Here is a 25,129-nt window from a genome sequence, read left to right as displayed (position 1 = left end):
CTGGCGCTAGCAGAAGACGTGGACTTGCACACACAACAAGTAACTTTGCTCCCAACAAGTACAGAGAGGTCGTCAATCTCTCCAGCCTTGTAGTTTGCAAAGAATCAAAACACAAGCGGGAATAGTGATAGTGATTGCAACGGAAAAGTAAATGAAAGCAGTAAATGGTGGAGGTGTAAGCAATGGTGGTAATATGGACGTGAGTCACATGATGCTCGCTAGTGATGTCTCTCTCCCAAAAGACAACAAACAACTATGCATGGGTAAACAAATTACAGTTGGGCAATTGACAGAATTATAAACGCACCGCAATGCTAATTATGCTACTTGAAAGTTAGAGGCTCAATAGTAATGGGCAATACGCCAAGACAAGCAGACCGTTTATTCATCAGCATCTACTTACTAATCATCCACCTTGAGATATCTATCCAGAACATCTCGCTGGTACTAAGTTGTGAGCCCCACCCAAAGTGTAAACTCGAAGCAACGAACAACTGCATTAACAAACTTTGCGTAAGGTAAACAATACTTGCAACCGCGGTCACAAGTGATGACCCACAAGTGTAGGGGATCTATCTTAGTCCTTTCCATAAGTAAGAGTGTCGAACCCAACGAGGAGCAGAAGGAACTGACAAGTGGTTTTCAGCAAGGTATTCTCTGGAAGCACTGAAATTATCGGTAACAGATAGTTGTGTGATAAGATGATTCGTGGAAAGTAGCAAGTAGCAATAGTAACAAAGGTGCAGCAAAGTGGCCCAATCCCTTTTGTAGCAAGGGACAAGCCTGGACAAACTCTTATAGGAGGTAAAGCACTCCCGAGGACACATGGGAATTTCTGTCAAGCTAGTTTTCATCATGTTCATATGATTCGCGTTCGCTACTTTGATAGTTTGATATGTGGGTGGACCAGTCCTTGGGTGCTGCCCTTACTTGTACAAATGTTCCACTTATGATTAACCCCTCTCGCCAGCATCCGCAACTACGAAAGAAGAATTAAGACTAAGTCTAACCATAGCATTAAACTAGTGGATCCAAATCAGCCCCTTACGAAGCAACGCATAAACTAGGGTTTAAGCTTCTGTCACTCTAGCAACCCATCATCTACTTATTACTTCCCAATGCCTTCCTCTAGGCCCAAATAATGGTGAAGTGTTATGTAGTCGACGTTCACATAACACCTCTAGAGGAAAAACAACATACAATGCATCAAAATATCGAACGAATACCAAATTCACATGACTACTTATAGCAAGACTTATCCCATGTCCTCGGGAAAAAAGTGACTACTCACAAAGCATAATTATATTCATGACCAGAGAGGTATTGAATAGCATCTAGGATCTGAACATATAATCTTCCACCGAGTAATCCAACTAGTATCAACTACAAAGAGTAATTAACACTACTAGCAACCTTACAAGTACCAATCGAAGTCGCGATACGGAGATTGGTTACAAGAGATGAACTAGGGTTTGAAGATGAGATGGTGCTGATGAAGATGTTGATGGTGATGAGTCCCCTCCGATGAGAGGAGTGTTGGTGATGACGATGGCGATGATTTCCCCCTCCGGGAGGGAAGTTTCCCCGGCAGGACGGCCCTGCCAGAGCTCTAGATTGGTTCTGCTCAAGTTCCGCCTCGTGGCGGCGGCGATTCCTCCCGAAAGCCTCCTGCTGATTTTTTCTGGAATGAAACCCTCCTTATAGCAAAAGATGGGAGCCAGAGGGGCAACAAGGGGCCCACAAGCCACCTAGGCGCGGCCAGGGGGGTAGGCCGTGCCTGGCAGGCTTGTGGCCTCCTAGTGGCTCCCCTTAGTATTTTTTATAAAATCCAAATTAATTCCTCGTTCATTTTCACGGCTTTTGGAGTTGCGTAGCATAGGTATCTCAAACTTGCTCCTTTTTCAGACCAGAATTCCAGCTGCCGGCATTCTCCCTCTTCATGTAAACCTTATAAAATAAGAGAGAAAAGGCATAAGTATTGTACCGTGAAGTGTAATAACAGCCCATAAAGCGATAAATATCAACATGAAAGCATGATGCAAAATGGACGTATCAACAAGCACCGTTGCTTTCTCCCTCGTGGCAACAACACATCCCCTAGTCTCATGTTTTTGTCACTCAAGCTAGACATCAGGGGGCATGAACCCACAATCATGCATAACACTCCCTCTTGGAGCTACAATCTACTACTCGGCCAAAGCAATAAAGAGCAACGAAGAACATGCATGAATCACTAAAGAACATAATATAAAAGGATAATCGAATATATAACTCATCACAATCTGAACATAATCTCATAATCCATCAGATCCCAACAAACCAATCATAGCAATAGCAGGAAAATTACATAGGTACCTTGATCATGTAGGGCAGCTCACAAGGTCTAATCACTGAAGCACAAGATTGGAGAGAAGACATCACATAGTTACTGGTCATGGACTCTTGGTCCAAGGAGGACTACTCACGACACGTCCGGGAAACGTCCATGGCAGTGGAGAAGCTCCCGGAGGTCAATCCTCCCTCCGGCAGGGTGCCGAGAAGAGGTATCCTTACGCTCCCGATCTCGGAAGCGCTGCGGCGACGGAACGATGGAAAAATTCGCGATTCTAGATATTGGTCAAGGGTTTTCGATCGGAGGGGCAAATATTGGCCAAAGGAGGGCGCAAAGGATGTGGGGCCCACCCAGGTGACCTGTGGGCGCGACCAGGGGCCAGGCCGCGCGGGGAGGCCGCCTAGGCAGCCCTTTTTTCCGCTCTGGCCTATCTTCGGTGCTCCGGAAGCTTCCGTCACGCTGATTTTTATATTTTTTTTCTCAGGATTTTTGGGACGCTGGAAATTTTGGTAAAAGTCCATGCAAAAAAAGACATCAGCAGACAGGAACTGACACTGGGTGCACTGAGTTAGTAGGTTAGTCCAAATATGTGTAAAAAGATATAAAGGTGTAGCAAAACATATAACAATGTCACCCAAAAGATCATGGAACAAGGAGAAATTATAGATACATTTGGGACGTATCAGCCGACCGCTGATGCACATGGCCGGCGGGCCCCACTACAAGACTCAACAGCAGGTGGGCCCCTGAGTCAGCCTAAGAGGCTGGCAGCCGGCCCCCACCTCTTGTCCTACCCTTACCACTATACCTCCTGGCTACACTATAAAGCCTCACCTTAGCCCACAGACACACGCAGGGACACTCATCTGGAGGTTCCGAGCAAGGCATCTCACATTCACGTGGAGGTTGACACAGAGAGAGACACTTGAGACACACACCTAGAACATCATTGACGTAGATGAGACCGGCATCTAGAGCTTTGTCTCCCTCCTCACGAACAGCTCAAGGAGAACCTTTGTATTGTGATTCTCATATAGTCACACAAGCAAGACTAGGGATTTTACCTCATAGGAGGGCCTTGAACCCGGGTAAATCGACGTCATGTGTGTTGCGCCTACACCCATTCCGAGACGCTGTCAGTGTCCATCGGCCCCAAACCATGAGTTAAGCCACCCCTTTGCATATGTCCTGGAAATACCACGACATGTCCCATCGCAATGGTGGGTTCAGGAATTACAGAAAATTCCTGAGTAGACAGAGTAGGTATCTCCAGATTTGATGAGTTAGGCATATCCTTCATAGGAAATATGTCCTCAAAGAAAGTTGCATCGACTCAATAATCGTACTATCATGCATGTCGGGTACCTCAAATTTTATTATAAAAAAATCTATAGCCAATGCTATGACAAACATAGCCCAGAAGAACACAATCCAAGGTTTTTGGTCCAAGCTTGCCCTTCTTGGGAGTTGGTATGTTGACTTTCGCCAAACAACCCCAAGTACGTAGATAAGAGAGTTTCAGCCTTTTCCTTTCCCATTCCTCAAATGTAGTAATGGTTTTATGCTTTGTGGGAACTCGGTTTAGGACATGACATGCAGTCATTAGCGCCTACCCCCACCATGCCTTGGAGAGACCCGAAGTGTCTAATATGACGTTAACCAAATCAGTTAGAGTTTGGTTCTTTCTTTCGGCCACCCGAGGTGTCTAATATACCATGTTCCGCACAAAACAAATCAAATTCATTGGAAAAAATACTCTCCGCCATGATCAGACCTAAGCCAATTATTTTTTTGATCAAGTTAGTTCTCTGCTTCATCTATATAGTTTTTGAAGAAGTTTAAAGCCTCGTCATTTGATTTCAGAAGATACACAAAACAATATCTAGTGGAGTCATCAATCAACATCATGAAAAATTTCTATCCAATTTTTTTTAACACGCCATTCATCTCACAAAGATCAGAATGTATAAGCTCTAGTGGCGCCAAGTCTCTCGCCTCTGTAGTCTTATGAGACTTCCAATGTTGCTTAGCTTGCACACACACTTGGCACTTGGAGATCTTGACAGTAGTGAATTTTGGAATTAAACTCATATTGGCTAGCCGCGTGATGCAACCAAAGTTAATATGACAAAGTCGTGAAAGCCAAATATTAGACTCGTTATCGTGGCAAACATTATTAATATCTTTACTGAAAATATTTGACAAAGACAAGCGAAACAAGCCTCCCAACTCATATCCTCTTCCAACGAATTGTCCATATTTCGAAATTAAAACTTTATTGGACTCGAAAACCAACTTAAATCCGTCTCGACACAAACGGGACCCGCTGACGAGATTTTTATTGATGGAGGGTGACTCCCTGCTGATTTGCATTGGTTTCCCTCCAAGCTTAAAGGTTGATGCAGCACAGCGAGGGCAAGTATTTCCCTCATTATGAAACTAAGGAATCAATCGAGTAGGAAGATCCACAAGACTATGTTAGCGGTACCTGCACACAAATAACAAATCCTCGCAACCCAACGTGTGTAGGGGTCATCAATCCCTCATGGGTAAAGTGAAAGGATAGTTTGATAGATGCAAATAAAGTGATGTCAAATAAAACACAGGAAGGTATTTTTGGGTTTTTGGATAGTATAGATCTAAAAATAAAGGGGCAAACAAAATGGAAATGTGAATAGCAAAATAGAGATTGCAAATAAATGATGTGAAATAGACCTGGGGGCTGTGGGTTTCACTAGTGGCTTCTCTTGAGAAAATAGCAAACGGTGGGCAGACAAATTACTGTTGGGCAATTGATAGAAGAGCGAATAATTATAACGATATCCAAGACAATGATCATGTATATAGGCATCACGTCCAAGACAAGTAGACCGACTTCTGTCTACATCTACTTCTATTACTCCACACATCAACCGCTATCGAGCATGCATCTAGTGTATTAAGTTCATGGAGAAATAGAGTAATGCTTTAAAGAATGATGACATGATGTAGACAAGATCTATTCATGTAGGAATAGACCCCATCAGTTTATCCTTAATAGCAACGATACATGCGTGTCATGCCTCTTTGTGTCACTGAGATTGAGCACCGCAAGATCGAACCCATTACAAAGCACATCTTCCCATTGCAAGATAAAAGATCAAGTTGGCCAAACAAAAACCAAATATCGAAGAAGAAATATGAGGCTATATAAAACAAGGATGGATATAGTTTCATAGACTGATCATAAATTCACAATTCATCGGGTCCCAACAAACACACCACAAAAGATAGAGTTACATGAAATAGATCTCCCAGAGGCCATTGTATTGAGAAGCAAAATGAGAGACAAAACCATCTAGCTACTACCTACGGACCCATAGGTCTAATATGAACTACTCACGCATCATTGAAGGAGCACCAATGAGGATGATGAACCCCTCCGTGATCATGTTCCTCTCTGGAACGGGCTCTAGATTGGATTTCATGGCTTCCAGAACTTGCGGCGACTAAAACAATTTTTCATCGACTCCTCTAGGGTTTCTGGAATATTGGGGTACTTATAGAACACATATGCAGTGGAGGAGGTGCTTGAGGCCTTCACTACCCACTAGGTCGTGTCAGGGACCCTAGGTGCACCCTCGTGCCTAGTGGGCCGTCGGGGCCTCCTCTAGTGATCATCCTTGGTCCTCAAGTTTCCTTCTGGTCCAAAAAAATCTCCAAAAAGTTTCGTGGCATTTGGACTTCATCTCATTTTATGCGAAGGAAAAAACAGCAAAAAATAGCAACTCACACTTGGTAGTATGTCAGTAGGTTAGTCCCAAAAAATGAGATAAAGTTGCTATAAAATTATTATAAAACATACAAGAATGATAATATAACAGCATGGAACAATTAAAAATTATATATACGTTGGGGACGTATCAGCATCCCCAAGCTTAATTCTTGCCCGTCCTCGAGTAGGTAAATGATAAAAACAGAATTTGTGATGTGGAATGTTGGCCAACATGTTCATCATATTCTTTTCTTTTTAGCATGGACATATGGACTTGTAGATGATTCGAAGAAATAGTCTCTGATTTGACATGAAAACTTCAATACTCAAGCATATCAACAAGCAACTAAGTCTTCCAAAATATCAATGCTAAAGAACACTATACGTGCAACACAACCAAATATTAGCTACATCCAATGCTCAAGTATGATAATAGTGTTCCTTACTTGGTGCTTTATAAGAGAAGATGGAGACTCAAGTTAAAAATAAAAATTGCATAAAGGAAATAAATAGGCCCTTCCCATAGGGAAGCAGAGATTTATAGAGGTGCCAGAGCTCAAAGTGAAAAATTTGGAGATAAAATATTTTGGGTGGTACGCTTTTCTTGTCAAGGAAAACGACTAAGAGTTTCCAATGTCTCACATGCTAAACAAATCATAGGCGGTTCCCAAACATAAAATAAAGCATATTCCTTTTTCCTCCATTATTTCACATTCCATGGCTAGCCGCATCCACGGGTACCATCCATACCAACACTTTCCAAGGAATTTATCATTTGACATCATAAAATAATTTTTCTTTGCATTTTGGGACTGGGCATCCCTATTATCGCCATACTCTCATGCATTAACAAGTGAATAAACACTCATCTTGAGAATAATCTATTTAACATGGAAGATACCTACCACCCCTCACTGCTTCATGAGCGGTACGGGCACACAAAATAGAAATTTATTTCGAACATTAGAGTTGGCACTTGCAAATTTACTTAGAGCGACATTGAAATACCGCATATAGGTAGGTGTGGTGCACTCATTTGCCACAAATTTGGGTTTAGGATTTGGATGCACAAGTAGTATTTCTTCTTATTACAAGTGAAGGCTAGCAAATAGATTGAGAAGTGCCCAACCAAGGAACGAAAACCATCATAGGCGGACATTAAACATAACTAACACAGAATAATGCAACACAAGTAGGATGTAATTTCATAGCATAATTATTGACTTCATGTGCATGCATAGGGAATCACAAACCTTAGCACCAATATTCTTACTAAAGCATAATTACTCATCAACATAACTCACATATCACTATCTTCATATCGCAAAACTATTGCAAAGAATAAAGTTTAATATCCGATGATCTTCATGAAAGTTTTTATTATATACCCCCTGGATATCTATAACTTTGGGACTAATTTCATTTAAAGCAAATTGCCATTGCAAATAACAAGCTATCAAACAAATATAAGTGAAGAACGAGAGCACAAGCTTCTTTAAAAAATTTAACTCTCAAAATAATATAAGTGAAGCCTGAGAGGATTTATATAGAATTTCTACTAACTCTCAAAATAATCTGAGTGAAGCATGAGAGCAAATTTCTTCAAAATAACAGCACCACCATGGTCGAAAAGATATAAGTGAAGTGCTAGAACAATTCCATGGCTCTAAAAAATTGAAGTCAAGCATGAATAGCGATTCTAACAAATCATAGCATAATTTTGATCTATCAAATAGGTATGTCCAGCAAGGTTTATAATGACAAACTAACGAGCAAAGCAAGCAAAGATTCATATAATACAATAAGCTCCAGGCAAAACTCATGATATGTGACAAATAAAAATATAGCTCCAAGTAAAATTACCGATGGATGTTAGAAGAACGAGGGGATGCTTTCCGGAGCATCCCCAAACTTAGTTGCTTGGTACTCTTCGAATATTACCTTGGGGTGCCATGGGGCATCCCCAAGCTTAGGCTTTTATCACTCCTTATTCCTTTATTTGTCGTTATCTCACCCAAAACTTCAAAACTTCAATCATACAAAACTCAAGAAAACTTTTGTGAGATCCGTTAGTATAAGAAAACCAAACTTTACTATAGGTACTATTGAAAACCAATTACAATTTTCTATTTGAATTATACCTACTATATTCTAACTTTACCATGGCTTATACCCCCCCGATAGGGACCATAGAATCATCAAAATAAGCATACAACACAAAGAACATAGAATCTGTCAAAAACAGAATAGTCTGTAAAGATTCGAATTTTACCAATACTTTTGTATCTCCAAAAATTCTGAAAATTTATGAAAACATAGGGAATTTGTATATCAATCATGTGTACAAAATGCACACACTTTTGACTCTTCTATGATGTTTAGAATTTCTGCTACTCGACGTAAAAGTTTCTATTTTCCAACAAGATCAACGCAACTATTACCCAACATGATCCTCCAGGCTTTACTTGGCACAAACACTAACTAAAACATAAAAACACAATCATAACAGTAGATTAATTGTTAAAACACTCAAGAACAAAAAATCAAAAGTAAAAAATAAATTTTATTCATTGTGTTGCCTCCCAACAAGCTCTTTCTTTATAGCCATTAAGGTAGGCTTGAGATTTTTTTGATGCTCACATGAAAGATAGTAGTTGAAACACAAAGAGAGAATAATGTAGCATAAGACAAACACATTTAAGTCTAACATACTTCCTATTCATAGGCATATCATAAGCAAACAAATTATCAAGACAAGAAATATCTAACATATGCATGGGAGAAGAAAGAAACAATAGCAATCTCAACATGAAGAGAGATAATTTTGTAACATGAATATTTCTATAACCATATTTCCCTCTCTCATAATAATTACATGTAGGATCATATTCAAATTCAACAATATATTTATCGCATAAAATATTCTCTTCATGATCCACATGCACAAAAGTCTTATAATGTTCCAAGGTAGTGGGATTAACATTAACCAAAGTCATGACCTCTCCAAACCCACTTTTATCAAAAAAATCACGAGATAGATAATTCTCCAAAATTGTGGGATCATTATTACCTAAAGTGTACACTCTTCCAAACCCACTTTCAATACTATTGTAAACATTATTATCAATATCTTATTCAACATGAGGATTTAATAAATTTTCAAGATAATAAGAAGCATCACCCCAATCATGATCATTACAATGAGTAGTGGACATGAAAAAATTGTCATCCCCAATCTTGTAGTTTTGCATATTATTAGCACAATTGAAATTAAAAAAATTATAATAACATCTCATGCTTTTCATTCAAGGAAATATCATCATTCACTTTATAAATTTCTTCTTTTAACACTTCATCACAATATTCAGATTAATGATTTTCAAGCAAAACCTCACAAAAATAATCAAGAGCACTCAACTCACTAACAATTAGTTCAAGATAATCAGATCTTTTGAAAAGATTAGCAATTGGATGATGATCCATATGTCTTTACTTTTCCGGTTTATTTTTCTGTTTTTCGGTGGTGACATGAAAGCAATAGAAGCAAGCAAGCAAGAACAAGTCAAACAGAAAATAAGCAAATAAAAGCCAACTATATTTGTTCTTTTCTGAAAACGTTTTAGAAGTGGTGGGGAGGAAAATGAGAGGCAAATGGCAAATAATTTCATTGCAACGAGATGAGAGTTTATGTGTGGGAACCTGATAGATCTTGACTTGATCTTCCCCGGCAACAGCGCGAGAAATCTTGACTCCCTGCTGATTTGTGTTGGTTTCCCTTCAAGCTTAAAGGGTGATGTAGCACATCGACGACAAGTATTTCCCTCAGTTATGAAACCAAGGTATAGATCTAATAGGAAGATCCACAAGACTATGTAAGCGGTACCTACACACAAATAACAAACCCTCGCAACCCAACACGTGTTGGGGTTGTCAATCGCTCATGGGTAAATTAAAGGGATAGACTGATAGCTACAAATAAAGTGATGGCAAATAAAATGCACCAAGGTATTTTTGGGTTTTTGGATAGTATAGATGTCGGGACCCCAATCCTAAATCATAAGAACCCAGCCTGTAACACATGACATCACCTTGCGGCCTCACGCACGGTAAACTCCACGGTTGCCACCTTACCTTGGCCGGGACCATTTGCGTCTTTTGGCTCACGTATATGAATGTGTCGCTAGCATTCAAATGACAAAGAACCCGGGTCGACATGACTAGTTATAAAACCAAGTGGTAAATCCATACAGGGACAGACATACATAACCCAGCAAAGCAGGTGTCAGTCATTAGCGTGTGTATACGAGACATAGCAAGCTACAAGAACTCCATTACACCGCGTGACATTTCCCTGAAGGGACAGACACAGCAGCAAAGAAGGATACATGCCGGTCAATCAATGTGTCCGGAGCAGTAGCAAGCTACCAAAGCTCCATGTAAGCACAAAGAGGCATTTCCCCGTAAAGAGTTCTACTAAAGGCACACAACTAGGTGTCGAATCCCACACATATAATGCATTTCATAACATACACACAATATGCACGATATGTGTAGATACAACATGGCATCACAACATAACACTATGAGTCAAGCTTTTATTAAAGACTCATTAGAGTCAACATAGTATGATATTACAAACAGGGGTCTCATGACCCGACACTCAATCATACAAACATCAAGCAGAAGCAAAACATGTCTGGGTACAGACATCTATTAAAAATGGCTAGAGGAGCTTGAAAAGCTACAACGACCCTACCGAAGGAACCATACCTCTGTCTGGGATTCCCAAGCTATTCCGTTCAACATCGAACGCATCGTGTAGAAACCTTTAATGAGGCTAAAATCTTCTCTGCAAAAACATAAATAGAGCAACCATGAGTACAAAGGTACTCAGCAAGACTTACATCAGAACTGTCTACATATGCATTAGTATCAATGAAAGGATTGTGGGGTTTGATTGCAGCAAGCCAGCTTTGACTCTTGGCTAACCTGTACTACGACTACAAGTTCTTTCTTTGAGGTGGGATAGCGCACACGAGTCCACATATTCACCAATCAATACACCACCATGGATCCACTCTCGTCTCCCTACGGGAAGGCCATCCATAGCACTGTTGGAAATATGCCCTAGAGGCAATAATAAAATGGTTATTATCATATTTCCTTGTTCATGATAATCGTCTATTGTTGATGCTATAATTGTATTAACAGGAAACAGTAATACATATGTGAATAAATAGATCAGAATGTGTCCCTAGCAAGCCTCTAGTTGGCTAGCTCGTTAGTCAATAGATGATCATGGTTTCCTAGTCATGGGCATTAGATGTCATTGATAACGGGATCACATCATTGGGAGAATGATGTGATGGACAAGACCCAATCCTACGCATAGCACTAGATCTCATTGTTCGTATGCTAAAGCTTTTCTAATGTCAAGTGTCTTTTCCTTCGACCGTGAGATTGTGCAACTCCCGGATACCGTAGGAGTGCTTTGGGTGTATCAAACGTCACAACGTAACTGGGTGACTATAAAGGTGCACTACGGGTACCTCCGAAAGTGTTTGTTGGGTTGGTACGAATCGAGATCGGGATTTGTCACTCCGCGTGACGGAGAGGTATCTCTGGGACCACTCGGTAGAACATCATCATGAGCTCAATGTGACTAAGGAGTTAGTCACACGGTGACGTGCTATGAAACGAGTAAAGATACTTACCGGTAACGAGATTGAACAGGTATAGGTATACCGACGATCGAATCTCGGGCAAGTTCTATACCGACAGACAAAGGGAATTGTATACGGGATTGATTGAATCCTTGACATCGTGGTTCATCCGATGAGATCATCGTGGAGCAAGTGGGAGCCACCATGGGTATCCAGACCCCGTTGATGGTTATTGGCCGGAGAGGTGTCTCGGTCATGTCTGCCTGTCTCTCGAACCCCTAGGGTCTACACACTTAAGGTTCGATGACGCTAGGGTTATAGGGAATTGTTATACGAGGTTACCGAAAGTTGTTCGGAGTCCCGGATGAGATCCCGGACGTCACGAGGAGCTCCGAAATGGTCCGGAGGTAAAGATTGATATATAGGATGGATGGTTTTGGACAACGGAAATGTTTCGGGCGTCATCGGTAATGTACCGGGACCACCGGGACCACCGGTAATGGTCCCGGGGGTCCACCGGGAGGGGCCACCAGCCCCAAGAGGTAGCATGAGCCAAAAGAGGGAGGGCAACCAGCCCAAAGTGGGCTGGTGCGCCTCCCACAAGGAGGCCCAAGGCGCAGGAAGTGGAGAGGGGGGAAACCCTAGGTGCTGGTGGGCCTAAGGCCCACCTAGGGGTGCGCCACCCCCTCCCCCTACCCTGGCTGCCGCACATCCCATCTGGGGGGGGCTGCCGCACCACCTAGGGTGGGAACCCTAGGGGTGGCACCCCCCTCCCCTCCTCCTATATATAGTGGGGGTTTTGGGGCTGTTTGACACACAGTTTTCCCTCTCCCTCGGCGCAGCCCTGCCCCCCTTCTTCCTCCTCTCCCACGGTGCTTGGCGAAGCCCTGCCGGGAGACCTCGTCTCTCCATCGACACCACGCCGTCGTGCTGCCGAAGATCTTCCCCAACCTCTCCCTCCTCCTTGCTGGATCAAGGTGTGGGAGACGTCACCGGGCTGCACGTGTGTTGAACGCGGAGGTGCCGTGGTTCGGCACTAGATCGGAATCACACCGCGATCTGAATCGCCGCGAGTACGACTCCATCAACCGCGTTCTAGCAACGCTTCCGCTTAGCGATCTTAAAAGGTATGAAGATGCTTTCACCCCTCTCTCGTTGCTGGTCTCTCCATAGGAAGATCCGAATATGCGTAGGAAAAAATTTGAATTTATGCTACGTTACCCAACAGTGGCATCCGAGCTAGGTTTTCTATGCGTAGATTCTATGCACGAGTAGAACACAAAAGGTTGTGGGCGATGATTTGTCAATTGCTTGCCGCTACTAGTCTTATTATTTTCTGGCGGTATTGTGGGATGAAGCGGCCCAGACCAACATTACACGTACGCTTATGTGAGACTGGTTCCACCGACAGACATGCACACCGTGTATAAAGGTGGCTAGCGGGTGTCTGTTTCTCCTACTCTAGTCGGATTGGATTTGATGAAAATGGGTCCTTATGAAGGGTAAATAGCTTTGGCATAACATCGTTGTGGCTGTCACGTAGGTAAGAAAGCGTTCTTGCTAGAAACCCAAATCAGCCACGTAAAACTTGCAACAACAATTAGAGGATGTCTAACTAGTTTTTGCAGGGATTGACATGTGATGTGATATGGCCAAAGTTGCGATGTTGCATGTATGATGTATGAGATGATCGTGTTATTGTAATAGGTTTCACGACTTGCATGTCAATGAGTATGACAACCGGCAGGAGCCATAGGAGTTGTCTTAATTTATTGTATGAGATGCAACGCCATGTTCTTACTACTTTTACTTCATTGCTAACGGTTAGCTATAGTAGTAGTGATAGTAGTAGTTGGTGTGACGACTTCATGGAGACACGATGATGGAGATCATGATGATGGAGATCATGGTGTCACGCCGGTGACAATGATGATCATGTGATGCCTGAAGATGGAGATCGAAAGAGCAAAGATGATAATGGCCATATCATGTCACTATATGATTGCATTGTGATGTTTATCATGTTTTTCATCTTATTGCTTAGAACGATGGTAGCATAATAAGATGATCCCTCTTAAAATTTCGAGAATGTATTCCCCTAAGTGTGCACCATTGCGAAGGATCATTGTCTCGAAGCACCACGTGATGATCGGGTGTGATAGATCCTAACGTTCGCATACAACGGGTGTAAGCCAGATTTACACTCGCGAAACACCTAGGTTGACTCGATGAGCTTAGCAAGTACATACATGACCTCGAATACAAGAGACCGAAAGGTCAAACATGAGTCATATGGTTGAATACGATCAGCATGAAGTTGCTCACCATGGTGACTAGTCCGTCTCACGTGATGATCGGACACGGGTTAGTCAACATGGATCATGTATCACTTAGATGACTAGAGGGATGTCGATTTAAGTGGGAGTTCATACTTAATTTGATTAAATGAACTTAATTGTCATGAACTTAGTCTAAAAGGTTTGTCTTTATAAATATTGTAGATGGCCAACGTCAACCTCAATTTCAACGCATTCCTAGAGAAAACAAGCTGAAAGATGATGGTAGCAACTATGCGAACTGGGTTCGCAACTTGAAGCTCATCCTTGAAGCAGCTAAAAGGCTTATGTCCTTGATGCGCCGCTAGGTGACCCTCCCACTCCGGCAGCAGCCCAGGACATTCTGAACGTCTGGCAAACGCGGAGTGATGACTAATCTCTCGTTAGGTGTGGCATGTTATACAGTTTGGAAACGGGGCTCCAAAGGCGTTTTGAGCAACACGGTGCATATGAGATGTTCCAAGAGCTGAAACTAGTTTTTCAAGATCATGCCCGTGTCGAGAGATATGAAGTCTCCGACAAGTTCTTTAGTTGTAAGATGGAGGAGAACAGTTCTGTCAGTGAGCACATACTCAAAATGTCTGGGTTACACGGTCGTCTGACTTCACTTGGAGTCAAACTTCCGGATTATGCTATAATTGACAGAATTCTCCAGTCTCTCCCACCAAGCTACAAAGGTTTTGTGCTGAATTACAACATGCAAGGGATGGAGAAGACCATTCCCGAGTTGTACTCGATGCTCAAGTCTACAGAAGTAGAAATCAAGAAAGAGCATCAAGTGTTGATGGTCAACAAGACCACTAGTTTCAAGAAGGGCAAGGGTAAGAAGAACTTCAAGAAAGACGGCAAAGCCGTTGCCGCGCCCGGTAAGCCAGATGCCGGGAAGAAGAAAAAGAATGGACCCAAGCCTGAGATAGAGTGCTTCTATTGCAAGGGAAAAGGTCACTGGAAGCGGAACTGCCCCAAATACTTAGCGGACAAGAAGGCCGACAACGTTAAAGGTATATGTGATATACATGCTATTGATGTGTACCTTACCAGCGCTCGTAGTAGCTCCTGGGTATTTGATACCGGTGTTTTTGCTCACATTTGCAACTCAAAGCAGGAACTGTAGAATAAGTGGAGATGGCCAAGGACGAGGTGACGATGCGCGTCGGGAATGGCTCCATGGTCGATGTGATCGCCGTCGGCATGTTACCTCTACATCTACCGTCGGTATTAGTTTTAAACCTTAATAATTGTTATTTAGTACCAGCTTTGAGCATGAATATTGTATCAGGGTCTTGCTTAATGCGAGATGGCTACTCATTTAAGTCAGAGAATAATGGTTGTTCTATTTATATGAGTGATATGTTTTATGGTCATGCTCCGCTGGTGAATGGTTTATTCTTGATGAATCTCAATCGTGATGTTACACATATTCATAGTGTGAATACCAAAAGATGTAAAGTTGATAATGATAGTCCCACATACTTGTGGCACTGCTGCCTTGGTCATATCGGTGTTAAGCGCATGAAGAAGCTCCATACTGATGGACTATTAGAGTCTCTTGACTTTGAATCATTTGACACATGCGAACCGTGCCTCATGGGCAAGATGACTAAGACTCCATTCTCAGTAATAATGGAGAGAGCGACCGACTTATTGGAAATAATACATACTGATGTGTGTGGTCCGATGAACGTTGAAGCTCGCGGTAGCTATCGTTCTGTTCTCACTCTCACCGATGATTTGAGTAGGTATGGGTATATCTACTTGATGAAGCACAAATCTCAGACGTTTGAAAAGTTCAAGGAATTTCAGAGTGAGGTCGAGAATCAACGTGACAGAAAAATTAAGTGTCTATGATCTGATCGTGGAGGAGAATATTTGAGTCACGAGTTTGGCACACACCTAAGGAAGTGTGGAATCGTTTCACAACTGACGCCGCCTGGCACACCGCAATACAACGGAGTGTCTGAACGTCGTAATCGCACTTTATTAGATATGGTACGATCTATGATGTCTCTTACCGACTTACCGCTATCATTTTGGGGATACGCATTAGAAACTACAGCATTCACTTTAAATAGGGTACCGTCTAAATCCGTTGAGACGACACTGTATGAACTATGGTTTGGCAAGAAACCTAAGTTGTCGTTTCTTAAAGTTTGGGGCTACGATGCTTATGTGAAGAAACTTCAACCAGAAAAGCTCGAACCCAAAGCGGAGAAATGCGTATTCATAGGATACCCTAAGGAAACTATTGGGTATACCTTCTATCTTAGATCTGAAGGTAAAACCTTTGTTGCCAAGAACGGATCCTTTCTAGAGAAAGAGTTTCTCTCAAAAGAAGTAAGTGGGAGGAAAGTAGAACTTGATGAGGTAATTACACCCCCTCTCGAACAGGAAAGTAGCGCAGTGCGGGAAACTGTTCCTGTGGCGCCTGCACCAACTGAAGAGGAAGTTAATGATAATGATCATGAAGCTTCCGATCAAGTTACTACTGAACCGCGAAGGTCCACAAGGCCACGCTCCGCACCAGAGTGGTACGGCAACCCTGTGATGGAAATCATGTTGTTAGACAACGGTGAACCTTCGAACTATGAAGAAGCGATGGCGGGCCCGGATTCCAACAAATGGCTTGAAGCTATGAAATCCGAGATAGGATCCATGTATGATAACAAAGTATGGACTTTGGTGGACTTGCCCCATGACCGGCGAGCCATAGAAAATAAATGGATCTTCAAGAAGAAGACTGATGCAAACGGTAATGTAACCGTTTATAAAGCTCGACTTGTCGCAAAGGGTTTTCAACAAATTCAAGGAATTGACTACGAAGAGACTTTCTCTCCCGTAGCAAAGCTGAAATCAGTCTGAATCATGTTAGCAATTGCCGCCATTTATGATTATGAAATTTGGCAAATGGACGTCAAAACAGCGTTCCTTAACGGGAACCTTAAGGAAGAGTTGTATATGATGCAACCAGAAGGTTTTTTCGACCCTAAGGGTGCTAACAAAGTGTGCAAGCTCCAGCGCTCCATCTATGGGCTTGTGCAAGCATCTCGGAGTTGGAACATTCGCTTTAATGAGGTGATTAAAGCGTTTGGGTTCATACAGGTTTATGGAGAAGCCTGTCTTTACAAGAAAGTGAGTGGGAGCTCTGTAGCTTTCCTCATACTGTATGTGGATGACATATTATTGATGGGGAATAATATAGAGATGTTGGAGAGCATAAAGGCCTATTTGAACAAGAGTTTTTCAATGAAGGACCTTGGAGAAGTTGCATACATATTAGGCATCAAGATCTATAGAGATAGATCGAGACGCCTCATAGGTCTTTCTCAAAGTACATACCTTAACAAGATATTGAAGAAGTTCAATATGGAAAACTCAAAGAAAGGGTTCTTGTCAGTTTTGCAAGGTATGAGATTGAGTAAGACTCAGTCACCAACCACGGCAGCAGATAGAGAGAAGATGAGTACTGTCCCCTACGCTTCAGCCGTAGGCTCTCTAATGTATGCCATGCTGTGTACCAGACCTGATATAAACCTTGCCATAAGTTTGGTAGGGAGGTACCAAAGTGATCCCGGAATGGAACACTGGACAGCGGTCAAGAATATCCTTAAGTACCTGAAGAAGACTAAGGAGATGTTTCTCGTTTATGGAGGTGACGAAGAACTCGTCGTAAAGTGTTACGTCGACGCTAGCTTCAACACAGATCCGGAAGACTCTAAGTCACAGACCGGATATGTATATGTTTTGAATGGTGGGGCAGTGAGCTGGTGCAGGAGCAAGCAAGAAGTCGTGGCAGCATCTACATGTGAAGCGGAGTACATAGCTGCTTCAGAAGCAGCTCATGAAGGAATTTGGATGAAGGAGCTCATCACCGACCTTGGAGTGGTTCCAAACGCATTGGGTCCAATGACACTCTTCTGTGATAACACTGGGGTCATTGCCATAGCCAAGGAGCCCAGGTTTCACCAGAAGATGAAGCACATCAAACGCCGCTACAACTCCATCCAGGACCATGTCCAGAGTGGAGTAATAGAGATTTGTAAAGTACACACGGATCTGAATGTTGCAGACCCGTTGACTAAACCTCTAACACGAGCAAAACATGATCAACACCATAATGTTATGGGTGTTCGATACATCACAATGTAACTAGATTATTGACTCTAGTGCAAGTGGGATACTGTTGGAAATATGCCCTAGAGGAAATAATAAAGTGGTTATTATCATATTTCCTTCTTCATGATAATCGTCTATTGTTCATGCTATAATTGTATTAACAGGAAACAGTAATACATGTGTGAATAAATAGATCACAATGTGTCCCTAGCAAGCCTATAGTTGGCTAGCTCGTTAGTCAATAGATGATCATGGTTTCCTGGTCATGGGCATTAGATGTCATTGATAACAGGATCAGATCATAGGGAGAATGATGTGATGGACAAGACCCAATCCTAAGCATAGCACTAGATCGTATTGTTCGTATGCTAAAGCTTTTCTAATGTCAAGTGTCTTCTCCTTCGACCGTGAGATTGTGCAACTCTCGGATACCGTAGGAGTGCTTAGAGTGTATCAAACGTCACAACGTAACTGGGTGACTTAAAGGTGCACTACGGGTACCTCCGAAAGTGTCTATTGGGTTGGTACGAATCGAGATCGGGATTTGTCACTCCGCGTGACGGAGAGGTATCTCTGGGCCCCCTCGGTAGAACATCATCATGAGATCAATGTGACTAAGGAGTTAGTCACACGTGACGTGCTACGGAAGAGTAAAGAGACTTACCGGTAATGAGATTGAACAGGTATAGGTATACCGACGATCGAATCTCGGGCAAGTTCTATACCGACACACAAAGGGAATTGTATACGGGATTGATTGAATCCTTGACATCACGGTTCATCTGATGAGATCATCTTGGAGCAAGTGGGAGCCACCATGGGTAACCAGACCCCGCTGATGGTTATTGGCCGGGGAAGTGTCTCGGTCATGTCTGCATGTCTCCCGAACCCGTAGGGTCTACACACTTAAGGTTCGATGACGCTAGGGTTATAGCGAATTGTTATACGAGGTTACCGAAAGTTGTTCGGAGTCCCGGATGAGATCCCGGACGTCACGAGGAGCTCCGGAATGGTCGGAAGGTAAAGATTGATATATAGGATGGATGGTTTTGGACACCGGAAATGTTTCGGGCGTCACCGGTAATGTACCGGGACCACCGGTAATGGTCCCGGGGGTCCACCGGGAGGGGCCACCATCCACAAGAGGTAGCATGGGCCAAAAGAGGGAGGGCAACCAGCCCAAAGTGGGCTGGTGCACCTCCCACAAGGAGGCCCGAGGCGTAGGAGGTGGAGAGGTGGAAACCCTAGGCGCTGGTGGGCCTAAGGCCCACCTAGGGGTGCGCCACACCCTCCCCCTGCCCTGGCCGCCGCACCTCTCATCTTGGGGGGGCTGCCGCACCACCTAGGGTGGGAACCCTAGGGTTGGCACCCCCCTCCCCTCCTCCTATATATAGTGGGGGTTTGGGGCTGTTTGACACACAGTTTTCCCTCTCCCTCGGCGCAGCCCTGCCCCCCTTCTTTCTCCTCTCCCACGGTGCTTGGCAAAGCCCTGCCAGGAGACCTCGTCTCTCCATCGACACCACGCCGTCGTGCTGCTGGAGATCTTCCCCAACCTCTCTCTCCTCCTTGATGGATCAAGGTGCGGGAGACGTCACCGGGCTGCACGTGTGTTGAACGCGGAGGTGCCGTGGTTCGGCACTAGATCGGAATCACACCGCGATCTGAATCGCCGCGAGTACGACTCCATCAACCGCGTTCTAGCAACGCTTCCGCTTAGCGATCTGGGAAGGTATGAAGATGCTCTCACCCCTCTCTTGTTGCTGGTCTCTCCATAGGAAGGTCGGAATATGCGTAGGAATTTTTTTGAATTTATGCTACGTTACCCAACAAGCACTCACACTTATCTTGCATGTTTTAGAGTATCCATTTAAATTGATTAGGTACCACGTAATGTTTCCAAGTAGTCCATATCCGAGGACGCGGCTATTCGAACAGATTAATTCACCCTGCAAGGGTATACTTCTTCACACATACTCTCACCACTTAGCACCTTATGCACGTCATGCATCTCGGCAACCTTCAAGCGGAAGCACTGGCGTGGGTGTCGGTCGTGACCGTTAACCACACAAGACCCTAGTCCAGGTTTATCGCCTATTTGAGACTGAACCCGCAAGGAAGTCCGGCTGAGGTTTCCTCTACGGCCCCAAACGATGTGCGCGGGGTTCCCAGGCCCACCATCCGGGTGACACTTGGTACACCGTGCCACTGTGTATCTACCGCACTGAAGCCTACCCCGTCGGGCCGAGCTAAACACGACCGCTAACACTTTTCCTACAAATACCAGAAACTAGTTGCAACTCCTGGACAGAGATCTAGGCGATTAATAAGCCGAGAGAGGTCGAATTACCGGAGCCCAATTTGTGGTAGTACCTTATCTTGGATAACATAAACATAACTCAGTTCTTAAGGACGGTTCCAAAGAAACAACCCACCATGTACTCCTACATGGCCTCTCATCGCTACCTTTACCAAATCGGATTCACACCTTTACTCTCACACTATAGGACATGAAAACAACCATTCTGATTCATCGTCCAGATGGATCAGACCCGACACGACTCTAAGCATAGCAGGCATTGTAAGCAAGCATGGATGAGTAAGCACAACAAGGCTCAAGTAGTTGCTGCTCATGCTAAGCGGTTTCAACTATTCACAGTGACAAAATCAGGTCATGAAGAGGAATGGGTTCAACTACCGAGAACATGTAACAGTTGAATCGTGTTTGTCCTAATGCAATAAAAGAGAGCAGGAGCGAGAGAGCGGGTTTATACCAGTATGCTCAAGGGGGTTTGCTTGCCTGACAGTTCTAAAGACAGCCATGAGTCTTCATCAGTGTCAATGATCACATCGTCGGAACCATCGTCTACCGAGGGGGAATAACACCGGCAAACAAGAAAGAGCAATATTTACTTCACGGAAATGCAACACTATGATGCATGATCATGACATGAAAATGAAATGTGGCATGGATAATGTAGCTACCACTTCTTAGGTTGAAACATATTTGAATCAAAATTCAAATATCACCTCAAATAAGGTATTTTTCACATACCCTTTTAATTGATTCGACCTGATGCTCAGGCATAACTTGTTTTATCATGCATGAAGATGGCATATTGAATTACTGAGTTTCCTAGCTCAATTTTTGGTCTTATTAGTTGAAGTGGAATTCAAATATATACCAAATTCCAATTCCAAACTATTTATTAAATTTACCCTAATCATCATTTTGCCTACTTAGTGATGTTAACTTTCTCAAACATGCATGAAAATGCCATAATCAGATTCCTTGAATTTTTATGATCATTTTTCATATATTATTTATTTAATTTAGAGTTATATTTTATTTTCTATGATTTTTCAAAGTTTACAGCATTTTCTGGAATTATTACATTTATGAAATACTATTATTGCATCACCACTAACGTCTGCAGGTCAACTGGGTCGTTGCTGGTCAAACCTGACCAGTAGGACCCACTGGTCAGTGACCTGAGCTAATCCCCGAGGTGACCCACCCTAATTGGGGTTTGACCCACGTGTGGGGCCCTCTGTCAGTGGCTATTAGTCGTGCTAACCATGGGAGGTTAGTCCCTAATGTCGGCCACTCGCACATCGCCGGAGTTTGGCCGGCGGCGACCAAATCGACGGCGGCTTCGCACCAGAATCACGAGAACGGCGGGGGTTGGATGCGCCGAGACCACCAGAAGGTAGCCCACGCTTGGCCGCATCTAGATGGAGGGGTAGGTGGCCCGGGGATGCCGGAATCTTCGTCGGCGACAAGCCTATGTGGCGGCAACGGTTCGGGCTTCGTCGGGCATGGGGTTACGGGGCACAGGGAGTCCGGCTGAGGGGCTCAAAAGCTTCCTGGTAGCTCTAGGAGCTCGTTCCCGAGCTCGAGCACGTGGGTGGAGTACCACAGCGATGGCGGCGACATGGCCGGCATCGAGAAGCTCTCGCTCTGGTGGCTTTGCTGGCTAGGGAATGCGAGGAACCACGGAGAGAGGGGGAAACGGTTCAGTAGCTCACTGCGGTGCGATTGGGGGTGACGAAGTGGTAGGGGTCGTCCTCTAGCCGGAGAATCGACACCGGGAAGATCCGGTGGCCGGAGAAGAAAACGGCGGCGGTGGCGGCGCTCAAAGGCTCCCGGGCTTAATTCCTCTGGCAGGGAGGTCGAGGGCGATGTTACGAGGACAACGGGCCTCTCGGGGAGCCGAGGGGTGGCTGGAGGCTACGGCTGCGACGGACAGCGGCGACGGTCTCGCTGGGATCCGTGGGGAAGGGAGAAGCAAAGAGATGGGGGGAGAGACCAGAGAGGGGGTGAGCTCGAAGGGGTCTAGGTGGTGTCCACAGATGGATAGGGATGCACGGGTGGCCGCCAGCGCGAAGCAGGAGTTGGCTCGCCCGTCGCCGTGCCTGGTCTCCCCTGTGCCTTCTCGCAGAGGTAGACGATGACTGGCAGAGGCCAGTGGGCTGGGCCATCTCCTTCCTGGGCCAGGTAGGCGCCAGGTAAGATCTTCCTTTTTTTGTTATTTCCTGTTTTCTAATTTCTAACATTTGTTTTGATTTGTTTAAAATACCAAATCACTTAATAAAATTCTGAAAATTTATATGTGGCCTCTTATAATATATTCAGAACCACTCACCAATTTCCAGAATTATTGGATCTATAAAATTATTCATAGCATTTATAAATCCAATGCAATTAGGGTTGAATGAATTCAAATGCCCGATATGAAATGATTTTGTGATCCAATAATATTGTTGACATTTTTATCTCGGTCCAATATTTTATTGGGAAATCACTGACATTTGCTTGAATCAATTTGAAGCAATTTTTATGTTGCCTGTTTGACCAAAAATTTAAATGATGAGGCTTGATCACTCTCATTTCATTTCCAAAATAAAAAAAATAGAAATGCATGCATGAGATGCAATGACAGACAATTCGAGATTTGGGGTTGTGACAACTGAAAATAGAGATTGCAAATAGATGATGTGAAATAGCCCCGGTGGCCGTAGGTTTCACTAGTGGCTTCTCTCGAGAAAATAGAAAACGGTGGGTAGACAAATTATTGTTGGGACATTGATAGAAGAGCGAATATTTATGATGATATCCAAAACAATGATCATGTATATAGGTATCACGTCCAAGACAAGTAGACCGACTTCTGCCTGCATCTACTTCAATTACTCCACACATCGACCGCTATCCAACATGCATCTAGTGTATTAAGTTCATGGAGAAACAAAGTAATGCTTTAATAACGATGACATGATGTAGACAAGATCTACATGTAGGAATAGACCCCATCGTTTTATCCTTAATATCAACAATACATGTGTGTCGTGTCTCTTTTGTCACTTAGATTGAGCACTGCAAGATCTAACCCATAACAAAGCACCTCTTCCCATTGAAAGATAAAAGATCAAGTTGTCCAGACAAAAACCAAATATCAAAGAAGAAATATGAGGCTATAATAGTCAAGAATGGATATAATTTCATAGATCTGATCATAAACTCACAATTCATCGGATCCGAACAAACACACCCAAAAGATAGACTTACATAAAATAGATCTCCAAGAGACCATTGTATTGAGAAGCAAAATGAGCGAGAAAGTCGTCTAGCTACTGCCTACAGACCCGTAGGTCTGATATGAACTACTCACGCATCATCAGAGGAGCACCAATGAGGATGATGAACCCCTCCGTAGTCATGTTCCTCTCCGGAATGGGCTCTAGATTGGATTCTGTGACTTCTCGAACTTGTGTCGGCTCAATCGATCTTTCGTTGACTCCTCTAGGGTTTCTAGAATATTGGGGTATTTAAAGAGCTCGGAGGTGGTGGAGGAGGTGCACGAGGCCCCCACTACCCATCTGGTATTGATTTTTTGCGAAGGAAAAAGACAACAACTAGCATTGGGCAATATGTCAATAGGTTAGTCCCAAAACATGAAATAAAGTTGCTATAAAATGATTATAAAACATCCAAGAATGATAATATAACAACATGGAACAACTAAAAATTATAGATACGTTGGAGACATATTAGAGGGCACATGATGAATGTTCTTCACGCGCACAATCTTCCCTGAAGTAAACTTTAGTCGACCATACCGACACCTCGAACGATGGCATGTGACTCCTTGCACATCAGCACGGGAGAAGTCCCTATGACCTCATAAGAAGAAGAAATGGAGGCATCAACACAAACATGTACATTGGCACCCGTGTCAATTAACCAATTTGGAGTATGACATACTGAAAGGATGGTCCTTCATATCAGTATCACTAATGACAATGTTAGCAGACTTGCCACTCTTCTCAAGTTCGTGCTCCTCATAGAGGTTAGGACATCTCGGAGCCCATTGATTAGGATCACTACAGACATGGCATAGTCCCTTCCCTTTCTTATGAGAAATCTTCTTGAAGTTGGTAGATTGTGACGGCTTGTTCTTAGCAACAAACTTTCCTTTTCCCTGAGATTTGTTCTGGTTGTTTTGGGGCTTGTTGAGATGGAAGTTCTTCTCCTATACCATGTGGGCACTAGAAGCTCCCTCAATAGCTCGAGCATGTGTGTCTTTTGCTCTCCCCTTCTCTTCAACATCAAGAGATCCAATGGGATCAGAGACGGAGAACTCTTGTCTCTTGTGTTTTAGAGAAGTAGGAAAATTGTTCCACGAAGGTGGAAGCTTGGCAATGATGCCTCCAACCACAAACTTGTCCGGCAACACACACTTGAAGTACTCAAGCTCCTTTGAGAGTGACAGTATCTCATGAGCTTATTGAACAACAAAGCGCTCATGGGTCATCTTATAGTCATAGAATTGTTCCATGACGTACAACTCGCTGCCAGCGTCCGAGGCCCCAAACTTGGCCTTGACCGCAGCCCACATATCCTTGTTTTTGTCAAACGACATATATGAATCCA

This window comes from Hordeum vulgare, chromosome 3H (assembly GCF_904849725.1).
Source record: "Hordeum vulgare subsp. vulgare chromosome 3H, MorexV3_pseudomolecules_assembly, whole genome shotgun sequence".
Lineage (NCBI taxonomy): Eukaryota > Viridiplantae > Streptophyta > Magnoliopsida > Poales > Poaceae > Hordeum > Hordeum vulgare.
This window is presented reverse-complemented; position numbering follows the sequence as displayed.